Genomic DNA, 6,572 nt, shown 5'->3' on the forward strand with positions numbered 1-6,572 from the left:
TAGAATGACCCGAATGCCCTCGCTGTTTACACAGCATACTGTGTAAGGAGTTGTCTCTTTTCGTTATTTTATCACGTGAAAGATTGTGTTTTGCTCACGTGGGGCTTTCGCATATTTTTCTTTTCTTCTTATTTAATTATTTTTGGAATAAGAACCGCGTCGGAGCTTAGTAGCAATTGGATGTTTGGTGAGCTACCCAACTAAGTGCAGGAGTTGATTGTTCTTTCAAAGTTGGAATGTCCTGATTCAGAAATAACATATTAACACGAGTTTAATTTTCACCTATTATTTTATTATAAAAATATATTTATACACAACAATATGACACAAAAACAAAAAAAGCAGCTATCTATATAAAATTATATATAGAGTTGTCTCATGTTCGCATTTATGATCAAACTAGATTCATCACATTTATTTATAATTAGTGTTATTCAATTTGATTCATATTTTTAATTAAATTATATTTTTATTTATAACTAGAAAAATACAAAAATACAATCCCTGTATATATTGAAGCTTGGTGCTTACGTAAAAAATCTAATTATTCTAATATAAAAGATTTAACTATTATATCTTGCTATTAAATATTTGATCATCTTTATAGCTAATTATTCTGTTGAAAAAACTCATAAAATACATATGAATATACACAAATACTTAATATCTGATTATCTATTAAAGTTAGTATTTGTTTTTTGTATTTGTAATATTAAAAAGATAATAATTTAAAATTATTTTATTTAATTTAATATTTATAATTTTATACATATAGTATCTATAATTACATACTTGATACATATAATATTATTTATTTACTACAATAGTAATTAATAAATACAAAATAAAATTATTTTAAATTGATTTGAACCTATTTTTGCTAGAGATTCAAGATATGACTGCATGCAGCATGCATGTGTTTGTTGAATTTACTAATTTAGTGTGCTGCAAACAAACGTTTTCTGATCTGAACATATATAAAATGGGTTTACTTATTATACTTTTCTTCCTAACGTCCATGGTTTACTTTTTCATGTTCAACCTTTTTGGTATTTAATTAATCATAGGCGTTATTGCATGTCTGTATGTATGTGTGTGTTCTATGTATGATGTGCACATTTTCCAATACACTTAGCTTATTTCAGCCGACACATTTGTATAAAGATTGAAAACATCAAGATACTGCATTTGATAAAGAAGAGTATTATTATTGCATGTAGGAATATATTTGATATGTATATATGGAAATTTATATCAATTCATCTTAATTTTATTAATAATATCAACTAAAATTAGTAATTACATTCTTAGAAAAACTAGATCAGTAATTATAAATATTATTGTTTTAGTAACCTATTAAATGTAATCAATGCGCAATCACTTATTATTATTATTATTATTATTATTATTATTATTATTATTATTATTGATAAAGAGTAAAAAAGCAAAGTAGGCTATTGGTGCATGTAGAATAAAGAATTAGATAGCAGAGAGAAATTAAACACTGGCACTGGCAGGGGAAGCATCTCCATTATTCAAACACTAATGTCAAATGTGTAGTACAGTTTAGACTTTAGACTGTTGAATTTAATTAATCCTAAGATTATTTAATAGCTGATAATATTTCAAATGGCATCTAGAAAATATGTTACATCATATATGTTAGGCCAATTGTGTAGGTTTTTTTAATTAAAAATAAATAAAAGCCGATAACGAGCACGCAGTATTGTTAACATATAGTAGATTATAGAACCGTCTGATATATTAACGTGGGTCTATTTAAAATGAGTCTAAATCTTTTGAGTTTATTTATATAATTTAAAATTTTAGATTAAATTAATAATAAATTTAATAGTTTATATTTAAAATAACAATAAGTTTTTGATATTTTAAAATTGGTCCCATATAAAATTTGAATAACAAATCTTCATTTCAAATGCTTGCCGTTCTTTTTTCCTTTTCTTTGTGAGGACTTCTTGCTCTCTAAATACCTAAATACCTTATGTTTGTTGCCGCTTTTTCTTTTTCATGAAGACTTTGCCATGAGCCCGCTTGACTCTTTTTTTTTGAAAAATAAAATTCATTAAAATTAACTAAAAAATAATAATTAAAAAATAATAATTAAAAAATAAACAATAGTCAAATTATAATATAATTTTTTTACTATTTTTTTTATTTTTAACTTCAATAAAATTGTTCAAAATAATATTTGTCAATAAAATCATCTTTATTTTAAAAAATAAGTTACATAATTTGAACATATATACGAAACTGTAAAATAAATAAATAAAGTTAATAACTAAAAGAAGAATAAAAAAATGAAAAAAAAGTGTTTAAAAATTCTATAATTATTAATTTTATAATAGTAACTACACTTTTATTTAATAAAAAAAAAAAATAAAAAGCTTCGACCCGGCGGACCGGCCCGCCCCGCCCCGCCAAAACCCGCCAATTTGGCGGTGCGAGTTTGGCGGGTTTTTATAATTTGGTGGGCTCTAAATTCTAGCCCGACCCGCCTTTTTAGCGGGTTTAGCGGATCGACCCGGCGGGCTCGACCCGTTTTGCCACCCCTACCTGTTTCAACGCAATTTCTCGATTTCCTTAAAATTTCTTTGAATTTGTGTCGGACGCAGTGTCTCTTCAGTTCTACCGGGATCCTCCTCGGTGCCATTATCAAGAGGATTCTCATTGACACAAATTAATTTTCAAGGTTTTATACTTTGACAATTTCAATTTTCTGCATTTTACGATTAACGTATATTGATGATGATGATCATTTTGTTTCGATGTGTGTGATAAACCACTGTTTTATGGTTTATATTGTGTTTAATTGTGTGGTTTTATCATGATCCTTACCCACTTATTCATTAATTTAGCATGCATTTGTATTTCCTTCCTGAAATTATTACATGGTTGAAAACTGCTTCCTAGAGACTTTTTAATTATGCTTTTTAGTTCTCCTTTATCCCATTCGATGCCGTGATCTGTGTGTTAAGTGTTTCAGGCTTTATAGGGCATGGATGAGTTGGAGATTGGAAAGAAAGGTAGCAAAAATGGAAGGAACACAAGAAATTGAGGAGATAACCAGCGAGAAGTGACGCGGCCGTATGGCTCACACGTTCGCGCGAAAGAGGAGAAATCGCAGTGACGCGGCCGCATGGCTTACGCGACCGCGCGGAATGGAAAAGCACAAGTGACGCGGAGGCGTGGACGATGCAAACGTGTGGCAGGAAAAAACGCGAATGACGCGTACGCATGGATGACGCGATCGCGTGACGTGCGCGATCTGCATAATCTGCAGATTCTGCTAGGGGCGATTTTGGGCCCCGTTTTGACCCAGTTCTCAGCCCAGAACAGCAGACTAGAGCCAAAGAACATGCAGAAACCAAAAACAACAATTCATTCTACACAGTTTTAGTTTTAGATCTAGTTTTTACTCCTCCTCTAGGTTTTTTCTCTCTACACATTGATAGTTTTTAGGATTTTATTTTTCTATGACTTTTTGCATTGGGATATTGAGAAGAGTTATTACCTCATCAAAACTTCGTCATTCTAGTTCGTTTTCTTTACTTGGCTTTACTTTTCCATGTCCTTTGCTTTGTTAATTTTACCATTGGAATATTATTAGGATTTATTTAATACGAGGATTACTTTTATTTTTATTTGATTATTTTGATTTTATTTACAATGTCTTTCTTTAATTCCTTTTCATATGTTATGAATTTTACATTCACAGTGAGCGAGTAGTTCCCTAACTTGATGGGGAGTTGATTGAAAGGAACCAATTGAGTTGGAAGGCTTGAAAGAAAGATTGTAATTGGGTTATTGTTGGCTTACCCTCTAGTCACTAACACCAATCCCTTTTAATTAAGTGGGTTGCAACTTGTGAACGGACATAGCATTCCAACCTGTTTGACTTTCCCTTACCTAGTAAGAGAGAACTAAACAGGATAACCTTTAATTATCAATTAATCTAGAGAGTAATCCAACAATAGCGGGACTTCCAACTAATCAACTCCCAATCAAGACTTTTATTTACATTATTCAAATTCTCCAATTTTATTTCCTGTTTACTCAACTCAAACCTTTTTGAAAACATCTGATTAATAAAATAGCACACTTTTCTGCAACTCGTTGGGAGATGACCTGGGATTCATACTCCCAGTAATTAAAATTTAAATTTCTGTGACACCTTTCTGAATTGATAAGTGGAATTTTGGTGAGTTAAGAACTATACTTGCAATGCATATATTTTAATAATTTTTAATTCACCAATTTCCGCCGCATCAATTTTTGGCGCCGTTGCCGGGGAGTTGCAACAGTGTGTTAATTTATTGATTGAAATTTATTTTTGTTGCAATTTTTTCTTTTCATTCTATCACTATGAACTGTACGTTTCTTTCGTTAAATGACGCGTTCGCTTCCTGATCCAAGCTTGCCAGCATTTGACCCTGAAATTGAAAGAATTCTTTCACATATAAGGTGAGCTAGGCATAGGCGACTCCTCTTTGAGGAAGAACCTGAACCGTCATCTAAGGAAGAAACAAACCCCCTTTCTACTGATCCAGTTCATTTACGTGCAGGTAACATGGCAGCGCCCAGAAGAGTCACTATCCAGGAGGAAGGAGCCCCTGATTTTACGCTCCAACCATTCCAGGCACACCACCCAGCAGTAGCTGTAATTCCAGGCGCACCACCCAGCAGTAGCTGTAGATTTTGAAATAAAATCTTCACTACTCAACTTGATGCCCAAATTTCATGGCTTACCTGCTCAAGAGCCTATCAAGCATCTTAGGGATTTCCAGACCGCTTGTTCTACTGTTAAGCGTGATGGCGCTGATGAAATCTCTATTCTATTGAAAGCCTTCCCGTTTTCTTTGGAGGGAAAGGCAAGAGAGTGGTACTACACTCAACCCAGAGAAATTGTTTCCAACTGGGATACACTTAGGAGAGAATTTCTGGATAAATTCTTTTCAGCTGAAGTTGCCGATAAGCTGAGGAAGGACATGTCTATGATCGTTCAGGATGAATCTGAGACCCTCTATGAATACTTGGAACGCTTCAATACACTTCGAGATGCATGTCCCCATCATATGATTGACAAGATAGTTTTGCTCGATTACTTTCACACAAGGTTTGAGATCTCAAGATAGGACCACACTGGAAGGTGCTTGCAATGGTTCTATGAAAAAGTACAAGACTACGGACGAAGCATGGCAATTGATCAGAGACTTAGCTGACTCTACTAGGAATCATAGGCAGAGACAAAGTGGGTCAAGAGCTGTTGTGGAGATATCCACTAATACAGAGACTACTACTATAGCCCAGAGTCTATGTGAAATGACTAACTTGCTGAAGCAGATGCAACTGAATCAACAACAACCTCAGCAAGTTCAGCCTTCCCCACCACAGCACAGCCATCAATTAGTTCCACAAAGAGTGTGCAAAATCTGTGCAGATTACAGTCACTATACCGATGAGTGTCCGCAGCTCCAACCAGAAGACAACACTGTAACAACCACTCACAACTTTCATGACCGCCCCAATCAAGGGTACAATCAAGGTGGCAACTATAACCAAGGATGGCAGGATAACTCTAACCAAGGCTGGAGAGACAATTCTAACCTGGCAGCAGAATCAGACTCAATCCAGAATCAGACTCAGTCCTACAGAGCACTTCATTTAAGACAACCTCAAGGCTCTCAGCAGACTTCTCAGACCACTTGCCTCTCTTCATCTCCTAATGATGAATTACTACAAGCCATTGATCAGAGACAACAGGCTATGGAGAATAATGTTAAAGCAACTATGAATGTTTTGACTTCTACTTTACAAACCATTGTCTCACAGATTGGATCAATACACAACTCCAACAACTAGTCCTCAAGCTCTGGTGGACTCCCCTCTCAACCATTACCCAACCCAAAGGGTGGTATTAATGCCATCACCCTAAGGTCTGGAACCACACTGCATGAGAGAAATCAGGAGGAGCCAAGCCCACCAAAACATGCCTCAGCTGAAGAGGTAGTAGAATTAGAAGATGTTGAAGAGGAAGAGGACATACAGGACATAGCTGAGAAAGAAGAAGCTCAACCACAGGAGGAAGCACCAAAAGGCGCAGACACTGCAGAAAACACCACTCCCATTCTATTTCCACAACTTGCAAGGAAGCCCAGGAAGCAGTTGGAACCTGACCCCAAAATGGTAGAAATCTTCAAAAAGGTTGAGGTAACTGTTCCCTTTTTTGATGTCATTCAACAGGTACCTAAATATGCAAAGTTTCTAAAAGATTTATGCATACATAAAGACAAAATTAATGAATTAAAAACTATTCCTTTAGGAAGCTCTATATCTGCTTTAATGGAAAATTTACCTGAAAAATGTAGTGACCCAGGTCCTTGTATAGTTAGTTGTACTATTGGAGGTGTAGTAATTTATGATTTAATGTGTGATTTGGGAGCATGTGTTAGTATAATGCCTTTATCTGTATATGATGTTTTAAGGCTCCCTCCCTTAAAAAGGTCGGCAGCTCATTTTGTGTTGGCAGATAAAAGCATTATTACAATAGCTGT

The sequence above is a fragment of the Arachis duranensis genome, chromosome 6 (genome assembly GCF_000817695.3).
Source record: "Arachis duranensis cultivar V14167 chromosome 6, aradu.V14167.gnm2.J7QH, whole genome shotgun sequence".
NCBI lineage: Eukaryota > Viridiplantae > Streptophyta > Magnoliopsida > Fabales > Fabaceae > Arachis > Arachis duranensis.